The following is a 27520-nucleotide window of genomic DNA, read 5'->3' as shown; positions in this document are numbered from 1 at the left end:
TAAGAAAACAGAACACGTGGCACTGAATGTTCAGGAGTGTTTTTGGTGGCTACAGTGTAATCATAGAAAATCGCCAAACATCAAAGAATTAAGTTATTAACGGTATTATCAATAGTCCATGCCCAAACCAAAACAGCACAAGACACTCAAGGCCACGTTTTCCCATGAGTTCTCAATAAAAGACTGCCCACTAAAAGCCTTCAGTGGCAACCCATTCGGGACCCCTCTCACTCTAGAAATCTTTTTCTGCATCCTTGCTTAATAAAATTCTATCACTTTGCTCACTCGTTGTCCTTGAGATTCATTCTTCAACTGCATGAGGCAAGAACCCTGCAATCCTGTAACATTATTGTTCTTGGTCTTAGATAGTCTGCTCTTATTTTACTTCATTAACCAGGACATTTTTTGGAAAATTAATGAGGATGCTATTAGTCATTACATCAAGACAATGTGTACAGCTAAGACCTCCTAACCCCCAACAAAAGAAGAGGTAAGGTTTTCTTCTTATTCATCAGTCATTTTTGGTTATACACTACCAAAAGCATGAATCAAATCATTTATAACGTCTTCCATGTTGCTAAATACAGTGAGTAATTCAGTCTTTTCTTTTTTCCTTTTTTTTTTCTTTTGAGAGAGAGAAAGAGAGAGAGAGTGAGTGTGGGCACAGAGGGAAGATCAGGAGAGAAACTTAAGCAGGCTCCATGCCTAGCACAGAGCCCAACACAATGCTCGGTTTCACCACCCTGATATCATGACCTGAGCCATAATCAAGAATCTGCCACTTAACCAACTGAGCACCCAGGCACTCTGAGCACTTCAGTCATTACATGACCTTTATTTCTTAATAACATTTTCCACCACTGACTTTTCCATTATTGTAACACTCTTCATGGCTTCTACATCTGTTTTCCTCTTGCTTCAGAATAGTGTCATAGTCAGTCTCTTCACTTTTGAGAAAAAGTGTGTTCTAGGTCTTTGCATTTGTGCACATTTTGGACGAGGCACTACTTGCCCTCTGTTTTACTCTAGAATGATCAGAATGTTGTGTTACTCTGGAAGCATGCTTAATATCCAGTAAAATAAAGGTAACATCTCCCTTCAAAACAAAGAACAGGGAGGCTTACTCTCTTATCAAAAAAGATTTGGATTTCCTTATCTCAGGGTTTATGACCTGTCACACAGTCCAATGCATATCCAGGGTTCAATGTTGCCTGAGAAAGACACCCCTGATTCTCAAATAGAAATCAGTTCCTTCATTCTTACTCAGTATTTTTTTTCACAGAACCTATCATAATTTGTTATTTTATATTTATTAGTGTCTGGAAGAAATCGTCATGGTTACATGCCTCCTCAGTTTTTTAAGCTGAATAAATTCAGGAAACATGTGTTTCCTGTCTGGTACTCTAACTTATTCTCAGTGCCAAGCATAGTGCTTAACATAGCATATTTAATGATTATTTGTTGAATGAATGCAAGCAGTAACTCTTCTTCACTAAAACTCTAAAACTCTTCTAAGATTAGTCTATCCTCCCTTGTAAACAGGAAATAGACTTGCTGACTAATTTAAATATATTTTTGCTTTGTTTTCTTTGTGTTAGTTTATTTCTGGAATTTTTAAAAATACATAAAAGCCATAAAAGAAATCAAACACTAGTCATTCCTTTATTCAACAGGGAAGATTGCTAGTATTTTCGTGCATCTCCCTTGAGAACAGTTATAGAGGACAGATATGTGTTTATTTATAATCAACATATATATTCATAAAATCAAAGTAAAATCATGTTAGTGGCTAAATAGTAAATTATAAATACATAAAATTATATCTATAATTTAATACATTTTTAAGCATTTAATATTTTCCCCTTTGCAGTTTAAACGAATTGTAAATGGACAACTAGGTTGATAAATATTTCTTTGAATCTTTAGTTAAATCCTTAGAGTAGTTATCAAAAATATTTGCCTAAAATCAGTTAATATAAATCATTCCTTTTAACTGTCAGGAACAATGTAATTCATTTGTTTACAGGCTCAGATGGTGTGCTGGCTGAGTGAAGCTGTATCTTAACACATGCTTTCCAAATTCACCATGATGCTGAATTGTGTTCACTGAAAATTGATTCAGACTTTTCATCTTTTTTTATTATTTCTATTTTTAAGTATTCAAAATTTTAGTTTTTCAAATTCTTATTTAAATTCTAGTTAGTTAACATACAGTATAATATTGGTTTCAGAAGTAGAATTTAGTGATTCATCACTTTCATTTAACACCCAATGCTCAAAACAAGTGCCCTCCTTATTGCCCATAATCCATTTAGCCTATCTCACACCTACTTCCCCCTCCATCAACCCTCAGGTTATTCTCTATAGTTAAGAGTCTTTTATGGTTTGCTTCCCTCTTTCCCCCACTTTCCATGTTCCTCTGTTTTGATTCTTAAATTCCACATATGAGTGAAAACATATGGTATTTGTCTTTCTCTGAAATATTTTGCTTAGCAAAATATACTCTAGCTCCACCCATGTTATTGAAAATGACAAGACTTCATTCTTTTTTTATGCCTGAGTAATATTCCATTATATATAGATATCACCTCTTCATCCATTCATCAGGCAATGGACATTTGCACTCTTTCCATAATTGGCTATTGTTCATAATATTTCTATTAACATCAGGGAGCACGTGACCCTTTGAATCAGTTTTTGTATCCTTTGGGCAACTACCTAGTAGGGCAATTGCTGGATTGTAAGATAGTTCTATTTTTAACTTTATGAGGCACCTTCATACTGTTTCCCAGAGTGGCTGCACCACTCTCCATTCCCACAAACAGTGTTAGAAGGTTCCCCTTTCTCCATATCCTTGTCAACATCTATAGATTCCTGGGTTAATTTTAGCCATTCTGACAGGTATGATATGGTATCCCATCATGGTTTTGATTCATATTTCCCTGATGATGAGTGATGTTGAGCACATTTCATATATCTGTTGGCCATCTGGATGTCTTTTTTTGGAAAACATGTCTATTCATGTCTTCTTTAATTTTTTTTTTTTATATTTTATTTACTAGAAAGAGAGAGAGAGAGAGCACAAACAAGGGGAGAGGCAGAGAGAGAGAGAGAGGGAGAAGCAGACTCCCCACTGAGCAGGGTGTCCAATGTGGGGCTAGGTCCCAGGACCCTGAGAACACGACCTGAACTGAAGGCATATGTGCAACTGACTGAACCACCTAGGTGCCCCTTCTGCCCATTTCTTAACTGGATCATTTTTCTTTTGGGGTTTGAGAAGTTCTTTATAGTTGTTGAATACTAATCCTTTATCAGATGTCATTTGCAAACATCTCCCACTCTCTAGGCTGCTTTTTAGTTTTGTTGATTGTTTCCTTCACTGTGCAGAAGCTTTTTGTCTTGATGAAATCCCTGTAGTTAATTTTCCTTTTGTTTCCCTTGTCTCCAGAGATATGTCTAATAAGAAGTTGATATGGGTGAGAATCTTCAAATTTCTATTAGAAAGCACCACATATCCTTTTCATTTACCAGCCATTGTCCTAAGTAGATCACCTGCTCATTCCTAAAACATCAAGGACTGGAAGAAAGAAAAATCAGAACACCTGTCAAGTTTCCTAATCATTACAACATTTCTCTTTTAGAAACTCCATATTCTTTCCTTTCCTCCTTATTCAAGGATCCCACTCAGATGTGGTCTCTAATGAATTTCTGACCTCCCCTTTATATTTGCCAGGCACTTGCAGAATTCCTTTGCTTATGCTATCCACTCAGTCTAATGTACGTTCCCTCTCTCACCTACTATAATGATTCACCTTTCTTCTTTCAAGTATTATGTTACTTCATTACTCTTCTTAATTTCCCAAAGTTTCCTTGAAGTCATAAATAAAGATAGAGATTATATTACATACCTTCCCTGTTAGTTTGTACCATTATGACCTTGCTAACATTTGATTATTTTGACCTATAAAATGGCACTGTATGTGGCTTAACCTATTATTTCTTAGTCTTTTAATACTAGGATTAGTATATAGTAGAGTTGTAATCAATTTTTATAGATTTGTACTGAGTATTCAAAATTGAGAAGAGAATTTGCAATGGTAAAACCGAAATATCTGAAGATCTAAAGTAAAAACAAATGAACAAACAAACCCTCATTGTTCTATTCCAAAAACATAAATTAGGTAAAGATGAAATTAAATTATCATCAAAGTCAAGATCTCTAAATTTAGAAAGGGTAAAATCTACAGTATAATAAAGACTTACTATGCAAATGTATTGTCACTATCAAACACTCAGTAGAATTGTCTTTAGCATTAGAGATATTTAGTGTCATTTTTCTAGATCAGCTGATAATACCATAGAGAAATCATAGTTTTTATAGCTCCAATATTGGAGATTCTTCCATATGGGTGATAATATATATATCAAAAATAATAGGCATTTATTTGTATTACCTGGCATTATTTTTTCTTATATATATTATTTTCTTTTTAAAGGCAACCAGACCACACCATGTCACATGGTCCAGTGATATATATTTGTATAAGAAAAAAATAATTGAACTATTTTTGCCTAACTGGAGAAAAAGTCTAAAAAAATGCAAAAATATTAAATACAACTCTGTATTTTAGAGTCACAAATTGTTGCTTAAAAGATATGAATACTTACATACATGATTGCTCTACTCTTATACCTCCTTGAAGACTGAAAATTAAAAACTGCAAAGCAGTTTATGCCATTTAAAAGCAGATGGTGTATAAGAGCCACTTGAGTTGCAGAAGTGCTACCTGTCATTATATTTCCCACACCACTGAGAGAAATTAGGTGTTTGAAAAGCTGTAATGTGCCTTTTACTTGGAATGCTCAGGCTTTAATTTCCTCTCCATGGAGTAACTCTGATGTGATGGTGCCTGTCTCTGTTTAATCTGAATCTGATACTCTTTCTTTATAAAAGTAAAATAGAAAACCCTAAGAATTATTTTTTTCAATCTGCATTTATACTGTCCATTAAAAATATAGTACTTCCAACCATTTCCATTATGTACAAAAATATGCCAGGTCCCTGTATTTAAAATCTTCATAACAGGACATTAAAAATGACTTGTTCTTCCTCAGTTTCCATTCAAATGTCAGTGAGACAAAATTAGATACCAAAATGATTGTGAGACCAATACCCATATGGAGCTTTTCAGAGAAACTGGTCCACCACTTTTGAGTTTTAGCACCTCCCCCAAGAATAAAAAAAAAAAAAATCAGAATTTGAGAAGGGAAAATTTTGTAAAATAGTTCTCTGAGGTTATTACCCTACTGATCAGTTATTAGAGAAATATGTAAATACATCCACTGCCATTTAGACCAAGGATTCATGTGTCTGAGGCACATTTTAGAATGCTATAGTGGAATTATAGATGGAGGTCTGAATTCCAACCCCCCACCTATTCCTACAGAGGTTTCTAAAGTGGAAAAGATGTCACAAGTCTCACTGTTTCAGCAACAGAGTCCAGATAACACATGGTAGGTACACCTGTAGTGTACACACAGTAACATGCAGAGCTGTCAAATCACTGTGTAATACATGTGAAACTAATATAACATTTGCATCAACTATACATCAACAAAATAAGTAATTTTTTAAAAAATAAGTGTTATTACAGATGTGATTAAGTTAAGAATCTTTACAGGGGTAGGTTATTCTGGATTATCTAGGTGGGCTTTAAGTGTAATTATATGAATTCTTATAGAAAAGGGGAAAGGAAAATGGTCAGGCACATTAGAGGAGGAGGGAAGAGTTGAAAGAAGGAAGGGATAGATTCTCTCCTGCTGCCTCTGGGTGGAGCATGGCCTACTTGGTTTAGTTCAGTGAAATCGATTTTGGACTTTTGGCCTTCAGACATAGGATAATACATTTTTACTGTTTTAAGCCATGAACTTTTTAGCAATTCGTTACCACACCCACATGAAACTAATATAGCCCTCTAATTTGTATTCTTTCTCTTTCTCTAGGATTCAAAGCTGAAATAGACCTTGGTGGCTACATATTCCAATAGCTTTTAAATTGTGCTCTTGAAGCCTACAGTTTCCCTGAAGCTAATGAAAGGAATACTGCTTGAGGTTGGTCACTATAAGAAATAATGAAAGAAATCCAGAAAAGTGAAAAAAAAAAAAAAGGTAGAAAGACTGGTATCTCAAGTTTCATACCCTCCTTTCCCATGTGTCATATAAAGAAAGCCTCTATTGTTTAAGGTGTCCATCCTTTTCCCTCAAACTCATTGCTGGATCCTAAAAACTGCTACAAGCCAATCATTCCCTCTGAAGAGATGGGTTTTGAGGGGGATAAATAGCTTAGTTCTAGTAAAAAATACATGAAAGGATGAATGTTTGAGATAGGCAGTGATGTGAAAATTTTGAATAAAGGTTTTGCACAAGAGAAATATATAATAATTTAGAAATAAATAATCCCTCTTCTTTTGTTTTGTGTCTAGAACCACTACAGCCACCTCATCAAGAGTAGTTACTGTGAGGATTGAAAGTAACACAGTGAGGATGGCAGAACAGAGGAATGGAAAGAAGCCAGATCCATAACAGGACTGAGCCAATGAATTAGTGTGTCAGGGGAGATTCAAACTTAATTTTAAGCCACATTGAGTTTGTTTCTTTTTTAACATCTACGCAATTGAAAAAATATCAACTAGAGACATGCCATGAATGAAATTAATTCTAAGTAAAAGATATTGTAGTGAAATTATGTAGTTATGAAGATGAACACAAAGAGGGGGAAGAAATGAGGGTGAGATTGAATGAAAAGCAAGTTTGATCTGAGACCTCTTCTCTATCTGGAATTCTGGATTTAGAGAATCTTCTGAGACATATTTTCCTGTAATTTCCTATAATTTTCCTTTGCTCCAAATGGGAAGAAGTTAATAGTTATGCCTAAAACAAATTTCAGTAATAAGCATTACATAAATTTAATATATATATAATTTAAAATATAAAATTAATAAAAATAAATGTTAGCTTTTATTCATTTATGAAAATAGAATTTAATTGGCATCTACTGTATGACAGAAGCCATTATGTGCTGTGATAATGATAGTATCAGGTTTTATTCTGAGTGTTTTAAACAACTACCTCATCTTATTCTCACAAAAACACCATGGATAATTTTTATTATTTTCTACCCTATATTATGGATAAGCAAACTAAAGCTCACATTTATTATTAACTGTAACTTGCTCAGGTTTACATAGTGTAAGATTTGAGATTTGAAACCAGACAATCTAACTGCCATGTTCTTGGTCCCTACATCATAGCCTAATGGCCATGAACAAGATTAACAATAAAACTGCATTCCAATGGGAAATTTAACAGTATCATTAGTATTAAGCTGTTACCCTATTTGACACTTCAAGAAACAAAACTCTTAAAGTTATATTACTATTGGTCTAAATTCAGATAAGGAAATTGCCTCTGAGATTAAATTGCAAAAGCTCTAAAAGTAATTGGCAAGACTAAACTTGAAACATGATCTCTCTAAAATAAAAACTTGAGTTCTTAATCAACTTATGTTTATTGTCTGACTAAAATATATAGACACATGCCTCTAAATTCAAATAACTAGAGGATTTTTAAAAGTTATCTTTTTTTTAACTATTACATCTTGCCGTTCACATTTTATTTCACTTTCATTTTTATTTATTTTTTAGTTTTTAAAAAGTTTATTTATTTATTTTTAAGTAATCTGTACACCCTGCATGGGGCTCAAACTCACAACCCTAAAATCAAGGTCTCATGCTCTTCTGACCGAACCAGCCAGGCACACCCTAAAAGAAGCTATAACAATTGAAATTGATACTTAAATGCAAGGGATACATGTAGATATATATTTTATGTTGCTAAATCTCTCTCTTAAAATTTTATTAACAATAAGAATAATATTTTAAAATAGATTTGTACATGTAAAATATAAATTAAGAAGTAAAACTAAGTCATGGAAAAGATTTCCTCCAGGTTTTTCAGGGCATTAATATTTATACCATCATCATATTAGCTGCTATCATCTTAATATTTATTGAGTACACATAAATATAGAATGCATAGATAATAATCTTTATTAACAAAAGTAGGCAAGGTCATCAAGGAGAAACTGTGCATTTTATAAAAATATGTACATGATGGGAATAATCACCTTTCATTGTTCAGTGCCCTGGGAAGGAAATGAATGACTAGGAAAGAGTATCTTCACAAAAATGTTTCTTCCTGCTCATTTATTTTAATGATTTATTTATTTATTTGAGAGAGAGAGAGAGAGAGCATGAGCAGGGTGAGGGGCAAAGGGAGAGGGAGGAGAGAGAATCCTCAAGCAGACTTCATGGCAGGGCTCAATCCCAAGATTCCAAGATCATGACCTGAGCAGAAACCAAGAGTAGGCCATTCAACCAACTGAGCCACCCAGGCACCCTTTTACTGCTTATTTTTATAGCATCTATTCCTAGAAGTAAACAGCAGATGCATGACACATTTGGAAAAATTAATAATGTCTCCAGGCTAGTAGCATTTTCAAAACTGCATTAAAAACAAAACCAAAAAAAGGGCGCCTGGGTGGCTCAGTGGGTTAAAACCTCTGCCTTCGGCTCAGGTCATGATCCCAGGCTCCTGGGATTGAGCCCCACATCGGGCTCTCTGCTCCATGGAGAGCCTGCTTCCTCCTCTCTCTCCCTGCCTGCCTCTCTTGCCTACTTGTGATCTGTCTGTCAAATAAATAAATAAAATCTTTAAAAAAAAAAAACAAACAAAAAAACTAGTAGAAAGATCTTATAAGAAGTTGCTCTCAAAAAACATACAAAAAATATATATGTAATATCAATAATATACCTATTTCAAATATGTTTCATTTACAACTTTTCTTGTAAGAAGTCATCATCATTTTAAAAATATATTAATCTTTGTTTAAGCACATTATTCCTTTTTACATAAAGAAGGTCATGAGAAAACTAAATTTATTAATAAAACTGTAATTTCTCTTCCCCTATGTAGGAATAAATTAACCTGTTTGTTGTAGGATTTTTTTTACCCTGGAGAAGAAATGTTTATGCAAGAGTAAGTAATATCAAATGCTTTCTGATATTAGGGGTGTGTGTGTGTGTGTGTGTGTGTGTGTAAAGAGACAGATAAAGCAATATATTTTAAGAGAATTGCATTACACAATATAGAGCAAAAAAGTTGCTTTCAATTAAAAATGGAATGACTGGGCACCTGGGTGGCTCAGTTGGTTAAGCAACTGCCTTCAGCTCAGGTCATGATTCCAGAGTCCTGGGATCGAGTCCAGCATCTGGTTCCCTGCTCTGTGGGGAGCCTGCTTCTCCCTCTCCCTCTGCCTGCCATTCCACTTCTTGTACTCTGTCAAATAAATAAATATTTTTTTTTTTAAAAATGGAATGACTGAACTGTTAATTGGTGGAAATATTTGTTAAGTGTGATTTTACATAAGTTTTTTTTAATAGATGCTTGTTACCATTTTAGAATTTCACTATGCTTCTCAAAAAAAATAAAAATACCCTCATGTTTCCCTATCTTTTGACATGCTATGGGACTTTGGTGTTAAAATGTGGATCAAATTTTGCTATAGTGCTCTCTGTGGAAGGCACTATTGTGTGACAGTACTTATGGATGTATATGAAAACATGTTTGAATATTTAACTTTCCTGGCACTCCCCAGGATTTAAAAGGTGATTATATGAAAACAGGAAACTTAAAAGAGACATTTTAGAAAAAAATTCAGTTTTGAAATCAAACACCTCCCCAATGGTTTTATTCGTGGAAGACAGAAGGAAAATGTATTTGTTTAGTTTCTGAGAGGGTAATTTTGGTAGACCAGAAAGAAATGGGGTTTTAGAATATGAACTGAGTTCAAATTCCAGATCCACCATTATTACCATTAAAAAAACCGAAACCAAAACCAAAACCAAAACAAACAAATCAAAAAATGGGAGGGCATTCTGCTAAGTGTAATAAGCCAGAAAAAGACAAATCCTATATGTTATTACTTAAATGTGGAATTTGAAAAAAAGTCAATGTCATAGAAAGAGAAAAAAAATGATGATTGCTAGGGGCTGGGGTGAGGGTAAAATGACCAGACATAGGTCAAATATTATAAACTCACCTATATGATGAATATGTTCTGAGGATCTAATGTACAACATGTTGGTGATTATAGTAATTAATACATTACTGTGTACTTGAAAACTGCTGAGAGTAGATCTTTGTTTTTAAAGATTTATTTATTTTATATATAGAGAGAGTATATATGTGCATGTGTGAGTGGGGGAGAGGCAGAGAGAGACTCTTCAAGCAGATTCCCCACTGTGTGGGGAGCAAAATGCAGGGCTCAATCTCACAAACCATGAGATCATGACCTGAGCTGAAACTGAGAGTAAGAGACTTGACTGACTGAGCTACCCAGGTATTCCACTTGGAGTAGATTTTAAACATACTCACAAAACACACAAAAAAGTGTTAACTTCCTGAGATGATGGATGTGTTAATTATCTTAATCTTGGTAATAATTCTATAATATCTATCAAATCATCCACATTTTACATTTTAAATATATGTCAATATATTTATGTTTATATGTCAAGTATATTTATGTTTGTGAATTATTCCTCAATAAAAATTTAAAATAATATGCTGTACTCTTAAAATTTATTAAGAAGTTAGGTCTCTTATTAAAAATAAAATAAAATTGGGTTTTGTCTAAAACCCAACTATTATAGAAAATTAAAAAGACATGTAAATGATTCATAATGCAAAAACCAAGGGATGCTTAAACATGTAAAATAGCAAAGAAAACAGATATAACATAGTTGGAGAATCTACAACACTAACATAAGGAAAGTGAGAGAATAGAGATTGGAGAAAACCAATATTGGAAAAATAACTGTTGAGAATTTTCTAAAACTAAGGAAACAGAGGAGATAAAAGACTTGATATAAACCTTCAGCACAGGGGTGCCTGGGTGGCTCAGTGGGTTAAAGCCTCTGCCTTTGGCTCAGGTCATGATCTCAGAGTCCTGGGATTGAGCCCCGCATCAGGCTCTCTGCTCAGCTAGGAGCCTGCTTCCTCCTCTCTCTCTGCCTTCCTCTCTGCCCACTTGTGATCTCTGCCTGTGAAATAAATAAATAAAATCTTAAAAAAATAAATAAACCTTCCGTACAAACTTCAGAGGTATTGGGCATACTGATTAATTGAAGAGGTGATATGATCTATTTAAAGTGCACTTATAACTAAAACTGTAAGGACAACTCAAATATAGAGCAATTTGAACATTAAAATATATAATGGACATAATTAAACACCATACTCAATCTCTAGAGCATTAAGGTTAATAATAAAACCTTGAAAACTTTCAGAGATAAAGGCAAATTTTCTAATAAAGAAATGACATTTTGACTGACATGGAAATTCTCACCAACATCAACAAAAAGTTGTTGAACAATAAAATTAATAGCTTAAAGTGTTGAATAAAAATATTTGTCATTATTTTTTATGACTGATATTCATACACACACACAAACACACCCTGCACCTCTTCTTTATCCATTCATCACTCAATAAACATATGGGCTATTTCCATAACTTGGCTATTGTTGATAATTCTGCTATAAATATTGGGGTGTGTGTATCCCTTCTAGTCAGCATTTTTGTATCCTTTGGGTAAATACCTCAGAGTGCAATTGCTGGGTCATAAAGTAGTCCTATTTTTAGCTTTCTGAAGCTCCTCCATACTATTTTCCAGAGTGGCTGCACCAGTGTGCATTCTCACCAAAAGTGTGAGAAGTTTCCCCTTTCTCTGAATCCTCATCAACACCTGATATTTCCTGTGTTGTTTATTTTAGCCATTCTGAGTAGTGTGAGGTGCTATCTCATATAGTTATGATTTGTATTTCCCTGATGATGCGTGATGTTAAGCATATATTCTACTGTTCTTTTGGTTTCTATTTCATTGATTTCTGCTCTAATCTTTATTAATTCTCTTTTCCTGCTGGGTTTAAGCTTCATTTGCTGTTCTTTCTCCAGCTACATTAGGTGTAAATTTAGGTTGGGTATTTGAGGGCTTTCTTGTTTCTTGAGAAAGATTTGTATTAAAAATTCTCACCAAGATACTAGCCAATGGGATCCAATAGTACATTAAAAGGATTATTTACCATGACTAAGTTGGATTTATTCCTGTCCTTAAAGCATAGATCAACATCCACAAATCAAACAGTGTGATAGACTACATTAAAAAAAGAAAAGGTAAGAACAACATGATCCTCTCAATAGATGTAGAAAAAGCATTTGACAAAGTACAGCATATTTTCTTTATTAAAACTCTTCACTGTGTAGGGATAGAGGGAACATACCTCAATATCATAAACACCATCTATGAAAAGCCCACAGCAAATATCGTTCACAATGGGGAAAAACTGAAGAGCTTTTCCCCTAAGGTCAGGAACAAAGCAAGGATATCTACTATCACCACTATTGTTCAACATAGTACTAGAAATCCTAGCCTCAGCAATCAGGCAACAATAAGAAATAAAAAGCATCAGAATCAGCAAAGAAGTCAAACTCTCACTCTTTGCAGATGACATGATATTCTATGTGGGAAATGCAAGAGACTTCACCACCCAAACTGCTAGAACTCATACAAGAATTCAGCAAAGTGGCAGGATATAAAATCAATGCACAGAAATAAGTTGCACTTCTATATGCTAACAATGAGACAGCAGAAAGAGAAATTAAAGAGCTGATCCCATTTACAATTGCACCCAAACCCATAAGGTACCTAGGAATAAACCTAACCAAAGAGGCAAAGGATCTGTGCTCAGAAAACTACAGTACACTCATGAAACAAAATGAGGAAAACACAAAGGAATGGAAAAATATTCCATGCTCATAGATTGGAAGAACAAATATTGTTAAAATGTCTATGCTACCTAGAGCAAACTATACATTCAAAGCAATCCCTGTCAAAATACCTTCAACATTTTTCATAGAGCTGGGACGAATAACACTAAAATTTGTATGGAACCAGAAAAGACCCTGACTATCCAAAGAAATGTTAAAAACAAACAAACAAACAAACAAACAAAAAAGCTGGTAGCATCACAATTTCGGACTCCAAGTTTTATTACAAAGCTGTCATCATCAAGACAGTACAGTACTGGCACAAAAAGAGACACAAAGATCAATGGAACAGGAAAGACAACCCAGAAATGGACCTTCAGTTCTATGGTCAACTAATCTTTGACAAAGCAGGAAAGAATGTCCAATGTATAAAAGACAGTCTCTTCAACAAATGGTGTTGGGAAAATTGAACAGCCACATGCAAAAGGATAAAACCAAACCATTTCCTTACACCACACACAAGGATAGACTCAAAATGGTTGAAAGGCTTAAAGCGAGATAAGCTATCAAAGTCCTACAGGAGAACACAGGCACCAACCTCTCTGACCTCAGCTGCAACAAATTCTTGCCAGACACATCTCCAAAGGCAAGGGAAACAAAGGCAAAAGTGAACTATTGGGACTTCATCAATATAACAATCTTTTCCATAGCAAAGGAAATAGTCAACAAAAACAAAAGACAACTGACAGAATGGGAGAATATATTTGCATATGTCTTATCAGATAAAGGGTTAGTATCTAAAATCTATAAAAAAATCATCAAATACAACACCCAAAGAAAAAATAATCCTATCAAGATATAGGCAGAAGACATGAACAGATACTTCTGCAAAGAAGACTTCCAAATGGCCAACAGACACATGAAAAAAATGCTCAACATCACTCAGCATCAGGGAAATGCAAATCAAAACCACAATGAGATACCACTTCACATCAGTCAGAATGGCTAAAATTAACCACTCAGGAAACGACAGATGTTGGCAAGGATGTGGAGAAAGGGGAACCCTCCTACACTGTTGGTGGGAATGCAAGCTGGTACAGCCACTCTGGAAAACAGAATGGAGGTTCCTTAAAAAGTTGAAAATAGAACTACCCTAAAACCCAGCAATTGCACTACTAAGGATTCCCCTCAAAGATAAAAATGTAGTGATCCAAAGGGGCACCTGCACGCCTATGTTTATAGCAGCAATGTCCACAATAGCCAAACTACAGAAAGAGCCCAGACGTCCATCAACAGACGATTGGATAAAGAAGATGTGGTATATATACACAATGGACTACTACTCAGCCATTACAAAATGAAATTTTGCCATTTGCAAAAATGTGGATGAAACTAGAGGGTATTAGGCTAAGTGAAATAAGTTAATCAGAAAAAGACAAATGTCATATGATCTCACTCATATGTAGAAATTAAGGAACAAAACAGAATCATAAGGGAATAGAGGAAAAAATAAAATAAGACAAAATCAGACAGGAAGACAAACCATAAGAAACTTAATTACAAGAAACAAACTGAGGGTTGCTGGAGAGGAAGGGGGTGGAGAGTTGGGGTAAGTGGGTGATGGGCGTTAAGGATGGCACATGATGTAATGAGCACTGGGTATGATATAAGACTGATGAAACACTGACCTCTACCTCTGAAACTAATAATACATTATATGTCAGTTAATTGAGTTTAAATTTTAAAAAACTATTGAAAGTAAAAAAAAAAAAAAGGAAGTAAAAAGGCATAAGTTCCCCAAATCTCTTGCAAATAGATCAGAAAAAATTATGTACAGAATATAAAATTTTATGTACTATACTATATATTAAAATTAATATATATTATCATATATATAACTTATAAACTTTAAAATTATATACACATATATTTATTCATAATCTGAGAGGAGAGAGACATTAAGGAAAAATTCTTATAGTTGAGGAGTTTAATTTCTAGCTTCCATATGAGAGATGATAAAGGATATATAAAAAAATAACTAAGGTGGAAAAAGAGGCAAGATGGCAGAGGAGTAGCAGACTGAAGTGACATCAGATCCCAGGAGTTTAGCTAGATATGTATCAAACCATTCCGAACACCTACAAACTCAAAACAAGATAGAAGAGAAGAGCAGCAATTCTAGGAACAGAAAATCGACCACTTTCTGAAAGGTAGGACATGTGGAGAAGTGAATCCAAAGCCTTGGGAAGATAGACCACGGGGGGAGGGCCAGCTCCCGGCAAGTGGCAGTGTAGTGGAGGACAAAATCAGAACATTTCAAAGTCATCTCCACTGAGGGACATCGCTCCAGAGGCTAAGCAGGAGTGGAGCCATCGCAGGGACAGTGTAGCCTCAGGTTCCACAGTGTCACAGAAAGATTGGAGGTGGCTGAGTATGGCAGAGCTGCCAGGTATCAGAGTGGGGAAGCCAACTACAGAGACAGAGCTGTAGAGTGAGCTTTCAAATCAGGGTTCCCTTAAACCATGATCCAAGTCACAGTCAGGCCACTGATCCTTGAGCAGGGACCCCACAAGAGGCAGATCCAGGGAGACTCACCTTCCTGCTCAAGGAGGAGCAGCACAGCAGGAATCTACTGAGGTTGGGGACTCCAGGTGGGGCTGTGCACCAGAGATAGAAATGCTCGGTCACAGGCTGGGTGGGCGTGGAGTGTGGCCAGAGACCAGGGAGATAGGAGTGAATTATTGCTTGTCTCTGGGGGCACACTGAGGAGTGGGGCCCTGAGCTCTCAGCTCCTCAGGGCCAGATATTGGGAGGCTGTCATTTTCATTCCTGTCCTCCAAAGCTCTATGGAAAGCATTCAGGGAATATAAGCTCCCTAGAGTGAACCTGAGCAGATTACTTAGCCTGGTCCCTGGCAAGGCCCATGCAATTCTGCCTCAGGCAAAGACATTTGAGAATCACTGTTAAAGGCCCCTTCCCCAGGAGATCAGGAAGAACATCCAGCCAAGACAAAGCTCACCAATCAAGGAGAACAGTGGAACTCCAGAGCTAGGGGAAAGCAACACACAGAATTCATGGCTTTTCCCCCATGATCCTTTAGTCTTGCAAAGTTATTTTTTTTTCATTTTTTCTTATTCTATTTATTTAACTTTTCCTCTTTCCTCTTTTGACATTTTTTACTAGTTTATCTTAAAGATATCTTTCTAAAAAATATTTTTAAACCTTCATTGTTATAGTCATATTTTATCCCTTCATTGTATTTAACCATATTTTTTGTATACATATAGGTTTTTCTTTGCTAAAAAATTTGGTATACAATTTCTTCTAATAGATCAAAATATACCCTAATCTACCACATGGATTTCTTCTAGTCTCCAGGCTGATTACATTCCCTCCTCATTTTTTTCCCCCTTCTTCCAACCGACTTATCTTGCCAATTCCTTTTTTAGAATTTTATTTTAATTTTCATGTTTATAGTCATATTCCATCCCTTCCTCATGTTTACTCTTATTTATGTATGTATATAAGTTTTTCTTTCTTTAAAATTTTGGGAGGTAGTCTCTTCTAAGAGACCAAAATACTCCCAAAATCAAGTGGGTGGCTCTGTTCTATTCACCAGTATGTGTGTGTGTTTGTGTGTGTGTGTGTGCATGTGTATAGATAGATATAATTTATTTTTTTTAATTTTTATTTCTTTTTCCCTCTTTCTTCTCCCCTCAGTTTGGATCTCTTCTGATGTGGTTAGTGTACATTTTTCTGGAGTCTTTGCCACACTAATAGTATTTTTTCTCTCATTCATATATTCTTATCTGGATAAAATGACAAGGCAGAAAAATGCACACAAAAAATCCAAAAAACAAAAAAACAAAACAAAACAAAACAAAATAGGAGTCAGTACCAATGCTAGGGACCCAATCAATACAGACATTGGTAATATGTCAGAACTATAGTTCAAAATGATGATTCCCAAGGTGCTAGCTGGGCTTGAAAAAGACGTGGAAGATATTAAAGGAATGCTTTCTGGAGAAATACAGTCCCTTTCTGAAGAAATAAAACAACTAAAATCTAACAAAGTTGAAATCAAAACAGCTGTTAAAGAGGTGTAATAAAAAATGGAGGCTCCTACTGCTAGGAAATATGAGGCAGAAGAGAGAATTAGTGATATAGAAGACCAAATGACAGAGAATAAAGAAGCTGAGCAAAAGAGAGAAAAACAACTACTGGATGAGAGAGGAGAATTTGAGAGAAAACTGATATCATAAGATGAAACAATATTAGAATAAGTGGGATTCCAGAAGAATAAGAAAGAGAGATGGGGGCAGAAGGTATATTGGAGCGAATTATAATAGAGAATTTCCCTAATATGGCAAAGGAAAGAAGCACCAAAATCCAGGAGGCACAGAGAACCTCCCTCAAAATCAATAAAAATGGGTCCACACCCTGTCATCTAATAGTAAAACTTACAAGTCTTAGTGACAAAGAGAAAATCCTGAAAGCAGTTCAGGACAAGAAGTCTGTAACATACAATGTCAGAAATATTAGATTGGCAGCAGACTTATCCACAGAGACCTGGCAGGCCAGAAAAAACTGGCATGATATATTCAGAGCACTAAATGAGAAAACTATGCAGCCAAGAATACTATATCCAGCTAGGCTATCACAGAAAATAGAAGGAGTGATAAAAAGCTTCCAGGGAAAACAAAAACTAAAAGAATTTGCAAACACCAAACAGCCCCATAGGAAATATTGAAAGGGGTCCTCTAAACAAAGAGAGAGCCTAAAAGTAGTAGACCAGAAAGGAACAGGGACAATATAAGTAACAATCACCTTACAGACAATACAGTAGCACTAAATTCACATCTTTCAATAATTACCCTGAATGTAAATGGGCAAAATTTCCCAATCAAGAGACACAGGGTATCAAAATGGATTAAAAACCAAAACCCATCAATATGCTGTGTACAAGAAACTCATTTTAGACTCAAAGACACCTCCAGATTTAAAGTGAGGGGGTGGAAAATAGTTTACCATGCTAATGGACATCAAAAGAAAGCTGGGGTGGTAATCCTTATATCAGATCAATTAGATTTTAAGCCAAAGAGTATAATAAGAGATGAGGAAGAACACCATATCATACTTAAAGTGTCTTCCAACAAGAAGATCTAAAAATTTTCAATATCTATACCCTTAACATGCAAGCAGCCAACTATATAAACCGATTAATAACAAAATCAAAGAAACACAATGACAATAATAAAATATAGTAGGGGACTTTAACACCCCCCTCACTGAAATGGACAGATCATCCAAGCAAAAGATCAACAAGGAAATAAAGGCCTTAAATGACACACTGCACCAGATGGACATCACAGATATATTCAGAACGTTCCAGCCCAAAACAAGAGAATACACATTCTTCTCTAGTGCACATTGAACATTCTCCAGAATAGATGACATCTTGGGTCATAAATCAGGTCTGAACCAGTACCAAAAGATTGCAATCATCCCTGCATATTTTCAGACCACAATGCTCTGAAGCTAGAATGAAATCAAAGAGGAAAATTGGAAAGAAATCAAATATAAGGAGGCTAAAGAGCATCCTACTAAAGAATGAATGGGCCAACCAGGAAATTAAAGAATAATTGAAAAAATTCATGGAAACAAATGATAATGAAGATACAACCATTCAAAATCTGTGGGACTCAGCAAAGGCAGTCCTGAGAGGAAAGTATACAGTGATACAAGCCTTTCTCAAGAAAGAAGAAAGGTCTCAAATACGCAACCTAACCCTACACCTAAAGGAGCTGGAGAAAGAAAAGCAAAGAAAGCCTAAACCAAACAGGAGAAGAGAAATAATAAAGATCAGAGCATAAATTAATGAAATAGAAACAAAACAAAACAAAACAAAAAACCAAAAAACAAAAAACAAAACAAAAAAACGACAAAAAACAGTAGAACAAATCAATGAAACTAGGAGCTGGTTCTTTGAAAGAATTAATAAGATTAATAAACCCCTGGCCAGACCTATCCAAAAGAAAAGAGAAGGGACACAATTAGTAAAAGCATGAATGAAAGAGGAGAGATCACAACCAACACCAAAGACATACAATTATAAGAACATATTATGAACAACTATACTCCAGCAAATTTGACAATCTGCAAGAAATGGATGCCTTCCTAGAGACATATAAACTACCAAAACTGAACCAGGAAGAAATAGAAAACCTGGGCAGAACCATAACCATTAAGGAGATTGAAGCAGTCTTCAAAAATCTCCCAACAAACAAGAGCCCAGGGCCAGAGAGCTTTCCAGGGGAATTCTACCAAACAGTTAAAGAAGAATTAATACCATTCTCCTGAAACTGTTCCAAAAAATTGAAATGGAAGGAAAACGTCCAAACTCATTTTATGAGACCAGCATTACCTTGATTCCAAAACCTGACAATGAACCCATCAAAAAGTAGAATTACAGACCAATACCCACGATGAACACATATGTGAAAATTCTTACCAAAATACTAGCCAATAGGATCCAACAGTACATTAAAGGATTATTCACCACGACCAAGTGGGATTGATTCCAGGGCTGCAAGTTTGGTTCAACATCCACAAATCAATCCATGTGGTACAATACATTAATAAAAGGAAGAATAAGAACCTTATGATACTCTTATTCGATGCTGAAAAAGCATCTGACAAAGTACAGCATCCATTCTTGATCAAAACTATTCACAGTGTAGGGATAGAGGATACGTACCTCAATATCATCAAAGCCATCTATGAAAAACCCATAGTGAATATCATTCTCAATGGGGAAAAGCTGAGAGCTTTTCCTTTAAGGTCAGGAGCACAGCAGGGCTGTCCACTATCACCACTGCTATTCAACATAGTACTAGAAGTCCTGGCCTCAGCAATCAGACAACAAAAAGAAATTAAAGGCATCTGAATTGGCAAAGAAGTAAAACTCTCACTCTTTGCAGATGATATGATACTTTATGTGGAAAATCCAAAAGACTCCACTCCAAATCTGCTAGAACTTGTACAGGAATTCAGTAAAGTGTCAGCATATAAAATCAATGCACAGAAATCAGTTGCATTTCTTTACACCAACAACAAGATAGAAGAAAGAGAAATTAAGGAGTCAATCCCATTTACAATTGCACCCAAAACCATAAGGTACCTAGGAATAAACCTAACCAAAGAGGCAAAATATCTATACTCAGAAAACTATAAAGTACTCATGAATGAAATTGAGGAAGACACAAAGAAATGGAAAAATGTTTCATGCACATGGATTGGAAGAATAAACATTGTGAAAATGTCTATGCTACCTAAAGCAATCTACACATTTAATGCAATCCCTATGACAATACCGTCAACTTTTTTCAAAGAAATGGAACAAATAATCCTAAAATTTATATGGAACCAGAAAAGACCTTGAATACCCAGAGGAATGTTGAAGGAAGCCAAAGTTGGTGGCATCACAATTCCAGACTTTAAGCTCTATAACAAAGCTGTAATCATCAAGACAGTATGGTACTGGAACAGAAACAGACACATAGATCAATGCAACAGAATAGAATCACCCAGAAATAGACCCTCAACTCTATGGTCAATTAATCTTTGACAAAGCAGTAAAGAATGTCCAGTGGAAAAGAGTCTCTTTAACAAATGGTGTTGGGAAAATTGGACAGCCACATGCAGAAGAATGAAATTGGACCATTTTCTTACACCACACACAAAAATGGACTTAAAATGGATGAAAAACTTCAATGTGAGACAGAAATCCATCAAAATCCTTGAGGAGAACACAAGCAGCAACCTCTTCAACCTCATTCACAGCAACTTTCTTTCACAGAAACATTGCCAAAGGCAAGGGAAGCAAGGGAAAAAATGAATTATTGGGACTTCATCAAGATCAAAAGCTTTTGCACAGCAAAGGAAACAGTCAACAAAACCAAAAGACAACTGACAGATGGGAGAAGATATTAGCAAATAACGTATCCGATAAAGAGCTAGTATTCAATATCTATAAAGAACTTACCAAACTCAACACCCAAAGAACAAAGAATCAATCAAGAAATGGGCAGAAGACATAAACAGACATTTCTGCAAAGAAGACATCCAGATGGTCAACAGACACGTGAAAAAGTGCTCCACATCACTTGGGATCAGGGAAATACAAATCAAAACCACGAGATACCACCTCACACCAGTCAGAATGGCTAAAATTAAAATGTCAGGAAATGACAGATGTTGGCGAGGATGCGGAGAGAGGAGAACCCTCCTACACTGCTGGTGGGAATGTATGCTGGTGCAGCCACTCTAGAAAACAACATGGAGGTTCCTCAAAAAGTTGGAAACAGAGCTACCCTATGATCCAGCAATCACACTAGTGTACCTAAAAATTTGTACCTAAAGATACAAATGTAGATCTGAGGGTGTACATGCACCCGGATGTTTATAGCAGTAATGTCCACAATAGCCAAAGTATGGAAAGAACCTGATGTGTATCATCAGATGAATAGATAAAGAAGATGTAATATATGGAATACTATTCAGCCATCAAAAGAAATGAAATCTTGCCATTGCAATGATGTGGATGGAACTAGAGTGTATTATGCTGAGCAAAATAAGTCAATCAGAGAAAGACAATTATCATATGATCTCCCTGATATGAAGAATTTGAGACGCAGAGTGGGGGCTTTAGGGGTAGAGAAGGAAAAAATGAAACAAGATGGGATTGCGAGGGAGACAAACCATAACAGACTCTTAATCTTACAAAACTAACTGAGGGTTGCTGGGGGGGAGGGGTTGTGTGTAGAGAGTGGGTTAAGGACATTGGTGAGGGTATGTGATATGGTGAGTGCTGTGAATTTGTAAGCCCGATGATTTACAAACCTGTACCCCTTGGGTAAATAATACATTATATGTTAATAAAAATAACTAATAAAACAAAAAACAAACAAGCAAAGAAAATACTAATGTGAAGATGAAAATAAAGAAGCGAAAGAAAAGATGATAAAAATACAAAAGATGATGCTATTAATAAACAATATAGAGTAGAGATTTTTATGACTTTGATGCTACTAAATCCCTGGATAATAAGCAGCTTGCTTGCCTTAGTTACTGATTTAAGTTCCAGGAAATCATAAACACTATGCCTGACAGTATCCTAATTCAATGTATCTCAATGTTTTTAACAAATGTTATCAAAACAAGAATTCCAAAGAGGTTATCATTTCCAAAAACTTCTGATACCTGTAAGGGTAATGGTGACTCATTTTAGTTATACCTTATTATTTGGGGGGAGGTTAAACTATGGAATATATATAATAGGATTGCATTATGAAAGCAGGCTCACACAAATAATAATTTTTAACAAACATTAAAAATAATTCAAAGTCTACAAATAAAACATAGACACAAACACAGCACATCTTTCTGGCAGGACCTGCAGTCTGTGAGGTACAACTTCCTCATTATCCCTTTCTCTGTTCAGGACTATGTTCTGGTGTCAGAGTAACAAATGAGTCCCTAACAATATGTGCTGAATACTGAACTCTGAGGAAGTTGCTCTGTGGCTTCTTAGCTTCTTAGCTCCGAGTCATACACATATAAAAGAAATGTAAATAACATCCATCCTTCAGCCAGCCAGTTCTCAAATTATGAACCCCAGGTTTAATTACATGAATTAATTTGAGAAACCCAAAAAAGTTTTTATTGTTATGAGGAAAGTTAACATATTTACACTAGTCAATGTTACTAGAGTGTATATAATGAGGCTGATGAAGATCATTTATTCTTTTGGACATTGCCAATATCAATCATTTCTTTGGCTAACTCTGGGTAGGGAAGGAAAATATCAGAAGGCTTCCATTGTGCTTTCTTTCTCACAGAGCCAAATAAATATCATATTACCCTTTAAAATTTAGAAAATTCTATTATTGATGCTAGGAGAATATCATATGTAGAATGTCTCGACATAATTTGTGGAACGATCTGTTTAACTTCCTATTTTAGTTCAGATAAACTTAAAATATTTTAGATTTTTTCAGAAATTATTTTTCTTTTAGTCCATGTAAGATCACACTCATATTTTATAGTTCAGGATATTTTTTTATGATTCAGATGGATATTCTTATAATTATGATAAAGAAAACATGACAGTGTACAGAAAGATGAAAAATTTAGTAGGGGTATACTGTTGACAATGATATCTTAAAGCATGTTTCCTAAGGATAAATCTACTATAGAGCAATTTCAATTTTTTTTTAAAGATTTTTATTTTTTATTATTTATTTGACAGACAGAGATCACAAGCAGGCAGAGAGGCAGGCAGAGAGAGAGAGGAAGGGAAGCAGTCTCCCTGCCGAGCAGAGAGACCGATGCGGGGCTCCATCCCAGGTCCCTGGGATCATGACCTGAGCCGAAGGCAGAGGCTTTAACCCACTGAGCCACCGAGGTGCCCTGTCAATTTTTAAGTCTATAATTTGTTAACCTACTTTGTTACACTCCGTTCAAGAATATTTTCACTAATATTTAATTTCTTAGTAAGGTCAAAGCTACATTTAATTTTTTTGAAAATGAAGAGCATGGAATTTATGGTTTAGTCACTATTGGTAGTTCTATTTTTTACAAAACTTACAGTAATCCTACCACTTCCCCTGTATTGTTTACCTAAAAATAAGGTACCAAGATGAAACGTTCTGTAGCCTGTTTCTTTAGCACATTCTATTGTGATAACTATTTGATTTTCTAGTCACTGGAACTATATGGCAATGAAAATACTTGTAGAAAATTTAGTTGTTTATCAGTTGGGGTTCAACCAGCAAAGCAAATTAGCTGTATTATGGAACAAGGATATTATTACAAGGATTGGAATTTATGCCTTTGTGAAAAGAGATAGGAGAGTGAAGGTACACACAAGAGTTGGACAATTGGGAAGATTGTTGAGCTGATTTTGTAATGCTAAGAATGTTGATTCCATCGTGTTATGCTGATGAGGAAGTCTATTGGAAGCTATTGCCACCATGTGGATTCTACCTCTACCTATAGCCAATAGTCTAGCACCTGTGGGTCAGCAACAGTTGTTCAACAGGACACACAGTAGGCAGGAAGAACAGTACACAGAACAGAGGAGCATAATGTCTGAGATGGAATCCACCTGTCTGCCTCTGTTTGCCACTGCAAACTTTAACTGCCATCTTTATAAAGCCATCGCCACTCTCAACTTTTACCTTCCAGATGTCACATAATATCGTTTTTAGGCCAATTCTAACTAGAACCAGAAAGAAAGGGATTCGGGGAAATGTAATTCTCTGCTTAACCAAATATATTGGTCATGTAGACCTTTGGCCCCAGGGCTTTAGTCTCAACCATTCTTTTAAAGGTTTTTATTTATTTGTCAGAGAGAGAGAGCACAAGCAGGGGGAGTGGTCGGCTGAGCAGGCAGAGGGAGAAGCAGGTTCCCTGCTGAGCAAGGAGCCAGTTGTAGGACTTGATCTCAGGACCCTGGGATCACGACCTGAGCCACAGACAGATACTTAACTGACTGAGCCATCCAGGTATCCCTAGTCTCAACCATTAAATAAGCAACATTAAAATAAAAAATAAGCTAACATTACGACACAGAGTTATGTCAAATAAACAACCTAATTTTATACTTCAGGGAAATAGAAAAAAAAATAAACAAAGACCAAAGTTAGTAGAAGAAAGGAAATAACAAAGATCAGAGTAGAAATACAATTAGTGAAAGTAAGAGCTAGTTTTTTGGAATTTTTTTTAAACATTTACAAAACAGACAAATCTTTAACTAGACTTACCTAGGAGGGGGGAGGAAGAGAAGATGCAAAATCAGATGAAAAAGATGTTACAACTGATATCACAAAAATGGAAAGGATCATAGGAAACAATTAGGAAGAACTATATGCTTACAAACTGGACTACATCAAAGAAATAGATAAATTCTTAGAAATATACAATCTACCAAGATAACTGAGAAAGTCAATTACTAGCAAGGAGACTGAATCAGTAATCAAAAACTTCCCAAAGAAGAAAAGCCCAGGACAAAATGGCTTCACTGGTGAATTCTACCACATATTTTTTAAAAGAATTAATTCTAATTCTTCTTAAACTCTTTAAAAAATAGAAAAGGAAGGAATACTTTCAAACTCATTTTATAAATTCAGAATTCAATGATACCAAAACCAGGCAAGGATGACACAAGAAAAGAAAATAGGCTAACATCTCTGATAAACATAGATGCAAACACTAGCAACAAATATTAACAAACTGAATTTCACAATATATTAAAAGGATAATACACAATGATCAGGTGAGATTTATTCTAGGGAATCAAGAATGATGCAAAACCCACAAATCAGAGTTACACTCCACAAAATGAAAAAAAATCAAATGATCATTAATAGATACATAAAAAGCATTTGAAAAAATTCAACATCCATTTACAATAAAAACTCTCAAAAAAGTGGATATAGAGGGCATGTTCTTGAACATAAAAAGGTCTTATATGACAGATATACAGCCAACATCATACTCAATTCTTAAAAGCTAAAAGCTTTTCCTCTAAGACCAGAAATACGACAAAAGCACCCATTCTCACTACTATTAGTCTACATAGTACTGTAAGTATAGCCACAGTCATCAGACAAGAAATAAAAGACATCCAAATCAGAAAAATAAAACTATCTTTATTTGCAGATGATACAATAAAATATATAGAAGACCCTAAGGATGCAACCAAAAAAGAAGGAGAAGAAGAAGAAGGAGAAGGAGAAAAGAAGAGGAAGAGGAAGAGAGAAAAAGAAGAAGAAGAAGAGAAAAAGGAGAAGGAGGAGGAGAAAGAAAGAAAGAAAGAAAAGAAAAAAGAAAAGAAAAAGAAAGAAAGAGAGAAAAGAATGCAACTCTTAGAATTAATAAATGAATTCAGGAAAATTGCATGATATAAAATCAATTATACAAAAAATCTGTCGCATTTCCATGCAGTAATAATGAACTACCAGAAAAAGAAATTAAGGGAATAATCCCATTTATAATTTCACCAAAAAGAATAAAATCCCTAAGAATAAATTTAACCGAAGAGATAAAAGAGTTATACACCGAAAACTGTGACACTGATGAAAGAAATTGAGGAAGACAGAAATAAATGGAAAGATATTTTTTGCTTATGGGTTGGAAGAGTTAATGTGGTTAAAATGTCCATACTACCCAAAGCAGTCTAAAGATTCAATGCCATCCTATCAAAATTCCAATAGATTTTTCACAGAAATAAACAATCCAAAAATGTATATAGAACCACAAAGGACTCTAAATAGCCAAAGCAATAGTGACAAAAAACAACAAAGCTGGTGGCATCATACTCGCTAATTTCAAATTATATTACAAAGCTATAGAAAGCAAAATAGTATGGTACTGACATAATAACAGACACATAGATCAACGGAACAGAACAAAGAATCCAGAAATAAACCCACACATATATATGGTTTGTTAATGACAAAGGAGCCAAAAATATCCAATTGGGAAAAGATAAGCTCTTCAATAAATAGTGCAGGAAAACTGGACAGCCACATGCAAAACAATGAAACTGGACCATTATTTTAGATCATACACAAAAATTAACTCAGAATGGATTAAATACTTTATTGTTAAGATCTGAAACCAGAAGACTCCTAGAAGAAGACATAATCAGTAAAGTCCTCAACCTTGGTCTTGACAATGATTTTTTGGATTTGATATCAAAAGCAAAGTCAACAAAAGCAAAAATAAACAAGTGGGATTATATCAAATTAAAAAGCATCTGCACAGGAAAGGAATTCATCAATAAAATGAAAAGACAACCTAGATTGTTTTCCAAATGGGAGAAACTATTAGCAAATCATAGTTCTAATAAGTAGTTAATATGCAAGATATATAAATAACTCACAAAATGCAATAGCAAAGTGAAACAATTAAAAATGGGCAGAGAGGGGTGCCTGGGTGGTTCATTTGGTTAAGAGTCTAGCTCAGGTCTTGATATCAGGGTCATGAGATCAAGGCCCACTTTGGGCTCCATGGTAGAGAAGGAAGCTGCTTCAGATTCTGTATCTCCCTTTGCCCCTCCCCAATCACATGTGCACTCTCTCTTAAAAAAGAAAAAAGAAAAAAAAAGGCAGATAATCTTAATTATCTGAATAGACAGTTTCCAAAGAAGACATACAGATGGACAAGAGGTGAATGAAAAGGTGTTCAGCACCACTAAACATCAGGGACTGTTGATGACATATCATGTAATATCTGCCGGAATGGCTATTATCAAAAAGACAAAAATAACAAGTGTTGGCAAGAATGAGCAGAAAAGGGAACCTTGGTGCACTAATGGTGGAAATGTAAATGGTATAGCAAGTGTAGAAAACAGAATAGAGACTCATCAAAAAATGAAAATTGAGCTACTATATGACCCAGAAATTCCATTTCTGTGTATTTATCCAAAGGAAAACAAAATGCTGACTCAGAAAGTTATATGCACCCTCATGTTCATTGCAGCATTATTTACAATAGCCAAGATGTGAAAGCAGCCTAAGTGTTCATTGTTGTATGAATGGATAAAGAAAATGTCATATAAGAATAC

The sequence above is a fragment of the Martes martes genome (genome assembly GCF_963455335.1).
Source record: "Martes martes genome assembly, chromosome: 7".
NCBI lineage: Eukaryota > Metazoa > Chordata > Mammalia > Carnivora > Mustelidae > Martes > Martes martes.
Note: the sequence above shows the minus strand (reverse complement) of the source record.